The 10845-nt window shown below is 40.6% G+C and overlaps 1 non-coding gene across 1 annotated transcript; it reads right to left on the reverse strand.

Moving 5' to 3' along the window:
- Positions 1-10492: 10492 nt before the first annotated feature.
- Positions 10493-10598, reverse strand: LOC114498238. Its single transcript, XR_003684683.1, has one exon. It is a non-coding gene; the product is annotated as a U6 spliceosomal RNA (small nuclear RNA).
- Positions 10599-10845: the final 247 nt, after the last annotated feature.

Consider the following 10845-nt stretch of genomic DNA (forward strand, 5'->3'; position numbering starts at 1 on the left):
CTGGAGTGGCTTCCTCAACCTGTAAGAGTAGCTTAGAAGCAGCTTCTGTGTCATAGAGCCACACTTACCTGGACTAACAATGACAGCTGAGAAAGGTAGGAAGAACCAGACCGCTGGCAGTTGTAACCCAGTGTGGGAGAAGTCGGAAATGGGGTTACTGAGGAAAATCCGCACTAGAATTTAAACCCAGGCATGGCGGCCATGCTGGGGCTTAACCACGTGATTTGGGAGTGAAGAGGAGGCTGTCTTGATCAGGCAGCTTAGAAAGAAGCAGGAAAGCAAGATGTAGCAACCATATGGAGCTCCCTCCCTTGGCCACATGGTTTGAAAGAATGCAGAAGGACTCCCACCGACTGGCCATGAGGACACAGTTTTGAATTAAGAACAGGAGTCCAGCCAAGCTATGAACTTATCTCTTCCTGAGATACGGTACCCCTGATTGGCCTGGCTTGGCAAAGGAAGGCAGGGCTGTGTATGTTCCTGGGCATTTTAAAAGAAATTTGGAATTTAACAGCAACATTCTGCTATTACTCTGAACCTACGTAACTTTTAAATAAATAATTCCTTTGCTTTTTACCAAACTCTGGCATTAAAAACCATAGTTCTTAGTCAGTGGTGGGCATAAAAACCATTATAAGTAACAAGACCCCCGGAGAGGGGGAGTTGCTTCTGTAACAGAGTTACCAAATCCCATGTCCCTCAGAGGGCGTATTTTTCATTTTATATTCCCAGTGCTTAAATCAGAACTTGGCACAGAGCAGACACCCAACAACTCAAGAAATTTTTGTTAAATGCCTCTCTGAGGTCCTAGCTAAACAATCTAACCACAGTTATGAAATTCAATGTTTGCACAAATGAGTTTAATTTCTTGGTAAACTTTACAGTAACACAATACTTTGAGCATAACAACAAATGTAAAGCACCTGCTATAGGCTTACCCAAGGGCTCTGAATCCATTTCCAATCCCCTCCCCTAATATTCTAGAATAATTTCAAAAATATTTGTCATTGCCTTAAAGGTTTCTAAGGCCTTTACCATCTCTGGATCCAGTGACAACTCAGTTCCTCTGGGAAACTGTTTTTGAACAACTCCGCTATAGTAGATAACCTCTGAATTACCTTCCCTCCTTAAGCATTCATGAAAAAATACTCTTGAACTTTACTAATTTGTACTCACTGATATGTAATTTTGACATGATTCGTTAGTACTATATCTGTCAACATTTTATTTCCCTAACTGAAAGCTTTAAGGTAAGACTTATATTTCTATTTATTTATCATTTTTAAAAAATACTTTAAATTTATTTTTAGAGAGGGAAGGGAGGGAGAAAGAGAAGGAGAGAAACGTCAATCTGTGGTTGCCTCTCGAGTGCCCCCTACTGGGGACCTGGCCTACAACCCAGGCATGTGCCCTGACTGGGAATAGAACTGGCGACCCTTTGGTTCGCAGGCCAGCACTCAATCCACTGAGCCACACCAGCCAGGGCTGTAAGCTATTTAATTTTTTTTTTTTAAATCATCACCCAAGGACATTTTTTCATTGCTTTTTTAGAGAGAGGAAGGGAAAGAGAAACATCAATGTAAGAGAAGCATCCATTGGTTGACTCCCCTGTGCATGCAACAACCGGTGATCCTTTGTGCACTCCAGGACCAGGGATCGCATGCACCCGGATGGGAACTAAACCCACAACCTGGGTATGTGCCCAGAGCTGGGTATGTGACCTGGAACTGAACCTGCAACCTTTTGGTTACAAGCTGACCCTACAACCATCTGAGTCACCATGCCAGCCAGGACTTCTATTTCTTTTGTATCTTGTATTTCTATAGGGCCACATACTGTAATACCCTCCATAAATATTGCTGACAGTCCAAATATTGATTGACAGATATACTTGGGTAATATCTCCAAAATGTTATTTTCTAAAAAAAAACTTTATATATTGATTTGAGAGAGAGAAAGATAGAGACAGATTTGTTGTTCCACTTATTTATGCATTCATTGGCTGCTTCTTGTATGTGCCTTGACTGGGGATGGAACCTGCAACTTTGGTGTATCAGGATGATGCTCTAACCAACTGAGCTACCTGGCCAGGGTTCCAAAATGTTACTTCCTGGAAGACAAACACTAAGTAAATCTCTCAGTGTTATTATTACTCCTCTGTGAATAATAATTGCTACTGTTTATTGAGTACCGTCTTTATACATTAAACATGGCTTGAGTTGCAACTTGAATACTCTGAACTGCCAAGTTTTCTTTCTAGCCTAAAGCCCATTTTTGCACTCCATACTATTTCAACTTAGACCCTTTATAGACCTTTTAAACTCAGCATTTCTGATGCCATCTTATTCTTTTTTAAATTGGCTTTTATAGTTTCTGTTTTCCCTACATCTCTAGCCACCCCTCTCTGTCTTCTTTGCCAGCTCATCATTCTCTAACTAACCATTTAGTATTGCAGTTGCTCAAGGCTGAGTTCTAGGTTCTCTGTCCTTAGCCTTGGTTTGGTAATGTTATATACAGTCTCTTCAGCCCAGGCTGCTGCTTATTGTTTGCTGTCCAATTCTTTACTATTTCCTAATGGACGTCTCCAAGACCTCTGCATACTCAGTATGTCCCAACTAAGCAACCCGTCCTCTCCTCTCTGTTTCCACCTCATCCTAAATGAACCAAAAACAAAACAAAACAACAACAACAACAACAACAACCACAACCAAAACCAAAAACTAATCCTCTTCCAGGATCCCTGCCTCAGTGAGTCCATCCAGTTTTGTTAACCAGGAGCCTAGGGATTCTCCCCAGCCCCCTTATTGAATCCATCACCAAGTCCCATCCTTTTTATCCCTTCAGTGTGTCTCAAATTCATCAGTTTCCCTCTGTTTCCATGGCCTTTACTCTAAACCAAGTGCCTATTTTACAATAGTCTGCTCATGTTCACTTTTGTCCCTATTTCATTATCCAAGCTGTAAGTAGAATGATCTTTTTGAAACATATACCTGATCATGACAACCCCACCTTAACACTTTGGTTTCACGTTACTTTTAGGAAAATGACAAGACTCCTACACTGGCTACCATTGGCTGTAAGTTTTGACTGATTTCTCTATCTCATCTCACAAACCTAGGTCTTCCCACTCTAGCCACAGTGGGTTTTTTCTGCTCTTGTAAACCAGTGGGTTTTACTGGCAGATGAGTTTCATTTTAGGAAGGCAAGAACTTCTACAGTTCTTCAGTCTAGTAGCGCCCTCTATTGTCCTACACCTGTGTCAATGTAAGTGACCTCCCTGATCCCGGGAAGGCCCCTGAATTCTTGAACCTTGAATGGCTGAGTATGGTAAGGCCTCCTCGGTTATGATCAAACCCGTGAAGACACTGGACTCTCTCACCATAGGTACTGTTTCCTTTTCCTTGAGTGATTTTTCTTTCTTCTTCCCTCAGTTAAGGCTTCACCCCTGTATTCAGTCATCACTTCCTTCAGGATGCCTTCTCTAACCTTCTTGTTTAGTCATAGGCCTGTTTTATGGTTTTACATCATTATGAACTAAGCCTCTTCTCAGAAGTGCTTACCTAGTTTCAATTTTACATAATTAAGATCTGTCTCTCCCACTAGAATATAAGCTCCCTAAAAGGCTGGGACCAAGTTTTTATTTACTGTTGTGTCTCTGAGAAAGAAATACCTATTGGACAAATGAAAGAATAGATTAGGTCAGTTCTGTAATAATTTTTAGTTCATTACTATATCTGATTTAACTACATTGAGATAATGTAATTCCTCTTCTGAAATATTCTTTCTTCTACAACTGCCTGGAAAATTCTTACTCATATTTTAAGATTGAGCTCAAATCTTGAGCTTTTTCTAAACTCCCAAGCCCTCCCAAAGAACTGATCTCTCCCCTCTGTACTTTACTCCCCTGCACAAACCAAACAGGATGGATAACTGATACATTGTGCTTACTTTTTAGTAGCTGCTTGCTCTTTTACAAAACTTTTTACAGGAGTTTTGTCATATTCATTTTTTTTTTAATTTATTGATTTTTAGAGAAGGGGGGGGAGAGAGAGAGAGAGAGAGAGAGAGATTTGTTGTTCCACTTATTTATGCATTCATTGGTCGATTCTTGTATGAGCCCCTACTGACTGGGGCTCAAACCCACAGCCTTGGTGTATGGGGATGATGCTCTGACCAACTGAATTACTTGACCAAGGGTAGCATATTCATTTTTATTTTTGTATCTTGACTACCTAACATAATGCAGGACACACATTAGACTACTGTCTACAGTAGGCAGACAGTAGATCTTGGCTGAATGACTAATTATATGTTCTGGTCTTGTCTAGAGTGGCTTAGCTGGCTGGTCATAATCCCAGAAAATCGAAGGGTTCACTGGTTTGATTTCTGATCAGGGCACATACCTGGGTTGTAGGCCAGGTCCCCTGTTGGGGTGTGTGCAAAAGGCAGCTGATCAATGTTTCTCTAACATGGATGTTTCTCTCTCTCTCTTCCCCTCTCTCTAAAAATAAATTTTAAAATATTTAAAAAAACAATGACCTGTTCTGCAGGTCTAGAGGTGCACATACTGAGGAAGTGAGAGAAGTATAGCACCTACTATGTACTGAGCACAGTGGTAGGTGCTATGCCCAAATGATCTTATTTGATGTTCACATCCTATCTGGGGGCATTTTACAGATTAGAAACTGAAGATCAAAAATTAGAAATAGAGCTACACAGGGGAGGCTCCCAGGGTCCCTGTGTTTCCCTACTCTGCCTGACCCCTGACCCAACCTAGGCTTCAGCCTGGGCTTGTCACTCCAGGAGCTACCATGTCTTCTGACTTTAAAGGCTATGAGCAGAACTTCGTGGTGCCCACTGCAGAGACTACAAGCAGGATTTTAGGGGTCCCCCGAATCCAGTCTGCAAAGCAGGGTTAAGAGCCATGCTGCCTGATTCAAATCCCAGCTCTGCCATTTAGAAATTGTGACATTCAGGGATATTTGCTTGAAGCCAGAATCTCTGAACTTACACCCCACTCATCTGTTGAAGTCCCAGTTAGTTGTGGACGAGGTAGATGATGTCTTCATGAGTCGGAGGGAGGGAACAAGAAGAGAGAGCCAAGTCAGCATGCACCACAGATCTCTGCTGCCTCACAGGTTTTTTAAAAAAGATTTTTATTTATTTATTTTTAGAGAGAGGAAGGGAGGGAGAAAGAGAAGGAGAGAAACATCAGTATATAAGAGATCCATCAATCAGTTGCCCCTGAAATGTCCCCAACTGGGAACCTGGCCTGCACCCCAGGAATGTGCCCCAGCTGGGAATTGGACTGACAGTCCTTTGGTTCACAGGCTGGCACTCAGTTCACTGAGCCACACCAGCCAGGGCTACCTCAGAGATTTTTGTGGAGTTAGTGTTTGATGGCCTCACCTCATGATACATCACCTCTTCTTTTTTCAGTTCTGCTTTTCTCCAGTGCCCAAGGTCATCTTGATTTTTCTTGTCATTATTATGGGAGACTACTGTCTTTGACTTCAGTTCCAGAGCCTCAGAATACTAGGATTTGTGGTTTCAGTTGATATTTGTTAATTTTTAATTGTAATGATTGTAGCAGTAGAAAAAAAATTTTGTTTGGGCTGATTAGTTTCTTTATGGGAAGCTGTGTTATAAAGTAACAAAGCCATCCTGGGAACAAACTTGTAAAAACTATTTCCAAGAAAACAGCTTGTGTTACAATTTATTTTTTTCTTGTCCTTATATTTTAATGTAACCATTCTTACCACATAGAAGGAAAATTTCAAATTAATTATCTTAAAAATGAAGGCTTGCTCTGGCTGGTGTGACTCAGTAAGTTGAGCATTGTCCTGCAAACTGAGAGGTCATTGGTTTGATCCCTGGTCAGGGCACATGCCTGGGTTGGGGGCCAGGTCGCTGGTTGGAGATATGTGAAAGGCAATCTACTGATGTATCCTATGGTACATTGATGTTTCTCTCCCTTTCTTTCTCCCTCTCATCCCCTCTCTAAACATAAATAAGTAAAAATCTAAAATGATTTTTAGATTTTTAGTAAAAATCTTTTACTAAGAAGATTTTTAGTAAAAATCTAAAATGATTTTTAGATTTTTAGTAAAAATCTTTTACTAAGAAGATTTTTAGTAAAAATCTAAAAAGATTTTTACTTATTTATGTTTAGAGAGGGGATGAGAGGGAGAAAGAAAGGGAGAGAAATATCAAGGTGTGGTTGCTTCTCGTCCATCTCCTACTGGGGGTCCAACCTGCAACCCAGGCATTTGCCCTGACTGGGAATCCAACAAGCAACCATTTGGTTCACAGGCCAGCACTCAATCCACTGAGCCATGTCAGCTAGGGAAAAATCTTTTTAAAAATCTTAAGAAAGAAAAAGAAAAGAAAAGAAAGCCTTGACTCTTGTTAGCTGTAGTATAATGTATAGCCCAAACATAGCAGTTACATTAGAATTGAAAGGAGTCTGTATAGTTGGCACTAGAAGAATGCTTACCAATTTGAATAATTAAATACTAGTAATTCTTTAAAATGCAGTGTTTTCCCTCTTAATAATACTTATACTTGCTCATTTTATAATCTGTTGCTAATTCATAAACTTAAAAATGTGAAAAATAGTCCTGACTGCTGTGGCTCAGTGGGTTGAGCATTATCCCATGAACTAAAGTGTTGCTGGTTTGATTCCCAGTCAGGCCACATGCCTGGGTTGTAGGCCAGGCCCCTGGTTGGGGGCCTACAGGAGGCAGTGATCAATGTTTCTCTCCCTCTTTCTCCTTTACTTTCCCTCTCTCTAAAAATAAATAAAATCATTTTTTAAAAGATGAAAAATATATGTATGCAATTATGAATTTCAGATATATGTCTGTGGACTAACAGAAGTCAATATAGCATGTACTGGCTGAGTGGCTCAGTTTTATTTGTTTATTTTTAACTGACTGGGAACTGAATCTACAACTTGGGCATGGGCCCTGACCAGGAATTGAACCAGCAGCCTTTCTCTTTGCTGGATGATGCCCAACCAACTGAGCCATGCAGTTCAGGGCTATGGATTAAATTATATGATTATAAAATTATTGAAATTAATAAGAAGGTACCTTAGACACTCTGGGTTGCAGAGTTCAGATCAGAAGCAATCAGCATGCCACTGTAGACTCTCCCAGTTGTAGACTTCAAACTAAAGCAGCCTAGAAAAAGACCATTTTTTTTGGCAAATTTTATTCATTTTTTAAAGAGTTTATTTATTTATTTTTAGAGAGAGGGGCAGGGAAGGAGAATGAGAGGGAGAGAATCATTGATGTGTGGTTGCCTCTCGCATGCCCCCCCACAGGCACATGTCCTGACTGGGAATCAAAGTGGTGACCCTTTGGTTTACAGGCCCATGCTCAATCTACTGAGCTACACTGGCCAGGGTGAAATGACCCTTATATTATACGGAAGCTATGGCCCAGCAGCCTTGCCCAAATCTCTGATACCAGAATCCTGACTATAATCCATCCTTTGTTCCTGGAGCAGGATTCAGACATGTAAATCTTTATTTTCCATACTCAGTGGTGTCCAATGAGTATCTGGACTCCCTTGTATCTCAGTCCCCTTCACCCACTACACCTAACCAAAGACTTATATTCCCTGTGTACTGTAATCCAGCACAGTTCTGGCACTATAGTGGTTATGGAGGAACTGTCAGAACAAAATGGACTCAAACTGAATTTCAGCAGGTACAGCACAATGGGATTTTACAAAGTTCCTATGAAAGTAAGGGGTGTCCTTGACATCCCTCAGGAACTGACAACTCTCAGAAGACTGCTCCATGGAGAGAAGATAGCTATCCCAAGGGGGCCGTTCTCTCTGCTGCCTGGTGGATCCAGTTTAACAAAGTCACTGGAACCATCCAGTGTGATATGAGCTGGTGGCAGGATGCAGAGCTGGAGAGGTCCCCTGAGCAAGTGCTCTTGGTAAATGAAGAGTTGTCACCACACTGTGCAACAAAGGAATTAAGAAGAAAGTTCAGGAATAGGAAATGAAACCAGGCCCAGAGTGTATTCTTATATCACAAGACAGTGTATTTGAACAAAAATGCTACTTTGAACATTGTGCTTCCTGATGATTCAGAAAATTGTGAGTTGGAAGACAAGTGTGTAAGTCAGAATCGTTCTGTGAAGAACTTAGTAGTCTGAGTTGTAAAGAAAGGTTTTCTTCATGAGGCATGTGCTGGGGTCCAGCCTCGGTGGGGTCTCAGGGTCTGTGAAGGATGCACAGCTAAGGCGAAGAGACTGAATTGAGACACCCAGTGGGGTGCTGGAGGACAGCCAGGCTTTTTGGGCCCGACCGACTCACCGAGAAAAATCAATCTTTATTTTTATAGGGGAGGTTATACAACATTCAATGCATAGCGTGATTATTAAAACAGAAACGGTTACCACAGAAATAATATCTAAAAACAGAAGATTTTACAGATTAATCATATTAAACAAAGAAATAACTGAAGAGTACAGGAAGTTCCACAGATCAACCATATTAGACAAAGGTTATTTTGACCAAGAGGGTCATTAATCAGATAGCCAACGAAGCTATACGAGCACAAACTTTCAAATGCTGATTATAATTAAATATCTACTAAATTTCTATAGATTGGTCTAAATCAAAGGGATACAAGGAGTGATTTAAAAATTAGTTATTGTTTATAGAAATTAGATTATCTAAATTAGATAAATGATTTTTTACCTAGATCTATTAACTACATATCTAGGGGGGGCATATTATGTTTCCATGTACTAAGATTATTATATTTAAATTAAAACTCCTTCCTCCTCTGTTTACCTGGTCCCATCAATAACTGCTCCTGTCTCCAGGGCATGGGAAAGGCAGTGGTTCTAATAAATCTTGACCTTTTCAATGGAGACTCCCTAGACATTCCTAGCAATGGCCTCCTCCAGCTTTCTGGCAGCTAGTCTGCCCATAGTTTAAATATATCCTTAACTTTCCAGGTGGGGGGAGTGGGCAGCATTAGGGTTATTAGGGGCTTCTAATTAGTGGTCAGCAAGTCATTTCACGCAGAATCAGAGGCATCGTGCAATGTTTTTTTGTTCTAAAGCACAGGTGTCCAAAAATCTCACCACCTGATGCTAGCAGGGACAGGCATACAGGAAGAGATAGACAGGAGACCCGGCCACAGCCGCTTCTGCTGTGCAGACACGTCTCATCCGTCCGGACTGTGTCAAGGGTCGGCTGTTGGACAGCCTCCAACAGGCATGCAGGGCAACTAGGCTGTCAGAGAGCTCTCTCTATCCCTAGCTTGTCTGGCCCAGCAGCAATAAAAACAACAACAATAAGTATGCTGAATACGAGACCATCCCTTTGATTAGCGTGTTGAAGAGATGGGAGGACTATGAAACTATTTCATAGCAAGCTTCAGACAGAACATATTATGGCCTAGCAGCAGGAATTGGAGCCCAAGAAGCATCACATGAGATGCTGAATGAAATAAATTACTGAATTCCAGCTAAAAAGAACAACTAAATGTTGCATCATCATGATGGGCTATAACATGCAATGTCTTGATTTGAACTAATAAAGCTGTCATACCAACATAGAGGCTAAGCCTTTGGAATTATAAATTGTAAAAGTAAATAGAGTAAATCACAAAAAATTGTTTTAATAATAGGGCATTTGTGATAATGTGATGCTTATTCCCTATAAATGTAAGCAAATGAAAGTTAATAATCTGTGTTCTAAAAGAGACGACCTAACAATAGAAGACTTCAAGGCATCAAAGGTCCGTGATATGTACAATAAAAAAGCACACTGACTCCTCTCTTTCAGGAAATGTCAGGGTATGTGTGGGAGTGGGGGAAGCTTTCAAAGAAGACTTTAAGGTAGATATTATTAAATATGGTCTATGTGGTATTCACATATAATCTATATTTTAAAGAAAAAACCTCTACAAAAGCTTTTTTCTTTGTGCTTTTGTATGTTTTCATCATCTTTACAGTTGGTGCCAACATTCCTAACCCCTATCTATACCTTAAACCAGTTTTCTTTTCCATCTATGCTATTCTGTTGACACTATAATCAAGTCTCTTAACCACCCTATCAGAAACTTTACAGCAACTGTGACATTTCCTCTGCCTTCTCCTCCATGTATAATTCCTTAGCAAGCCCACCAGGTGCTACCTCCTCCACCCACTTCCTTTCTGATCACTGTGTTTTCACGTTCTCACCAGCCCTATTGCGTGGATTGTTGCTAAAGCTTCAAAACTGGCTTCCTCGCTGTCAGATCTGTTAGTATCTGCCTTCTCAATTGTCCTATTCATCTTTCCCAGATTAATTTTTCTGAAACATAGCTGTCACCAGCTACTTATTAAGTCTAAACTCTTTAGCCCAAGTTTAAAACTACTCATGATGTGACCTTACCCTCCTTCTCCAATGTTACTGGTAATGGTCTTCCATACAAGTGTTGGGGAGTCAGAAAGAGGTGCTCAAGCATCTTGAGATAGGCAACTTGACTATTCTTTGTTTTTTGTGTGTCATCCTTGAGCAGGGGACATGCTATCTTCTCTGCATAGTTCCAATTTTAGGATATATACTGCTGAAGCAAGCACTGTTTTTTGAATATTTTTAATTTCCTTGTGTGTGCGTATGTGTGTTTGCCTTGACCCATGCTTGGCCAAGTCAGACAACAGTTCAGTTACCTTTTTCTATGATGACCACTGAAAAACACAGTCCGCCTTGTGTTATCTCCACTTTTTATTTGTGTAGCATATTTATTTTATTATTAGGGCCATATCTACCCCATGAAATAGTGCATTCTTTGAGGGAATGGATTAGTTTTTCTCCACTTTTTAAGTC

The sequence above is a fragment of the Phyllostomus discolor genome, chromosome 5 (genome assembly GCF_004126475.2).
Source record: "Phyllostomus discolor isolate MPI-MPIP mPhyDis1 chromosome 5, mPhyDis1.pri.v3, whole genome shotgun sequence".
Lineage (NCBI taxonomy): Eukaryota > Metazoa > Chordata > Mammalia > Chiroptera > Phyllostomidae > Phyllostomus > Phyllostomus discolor.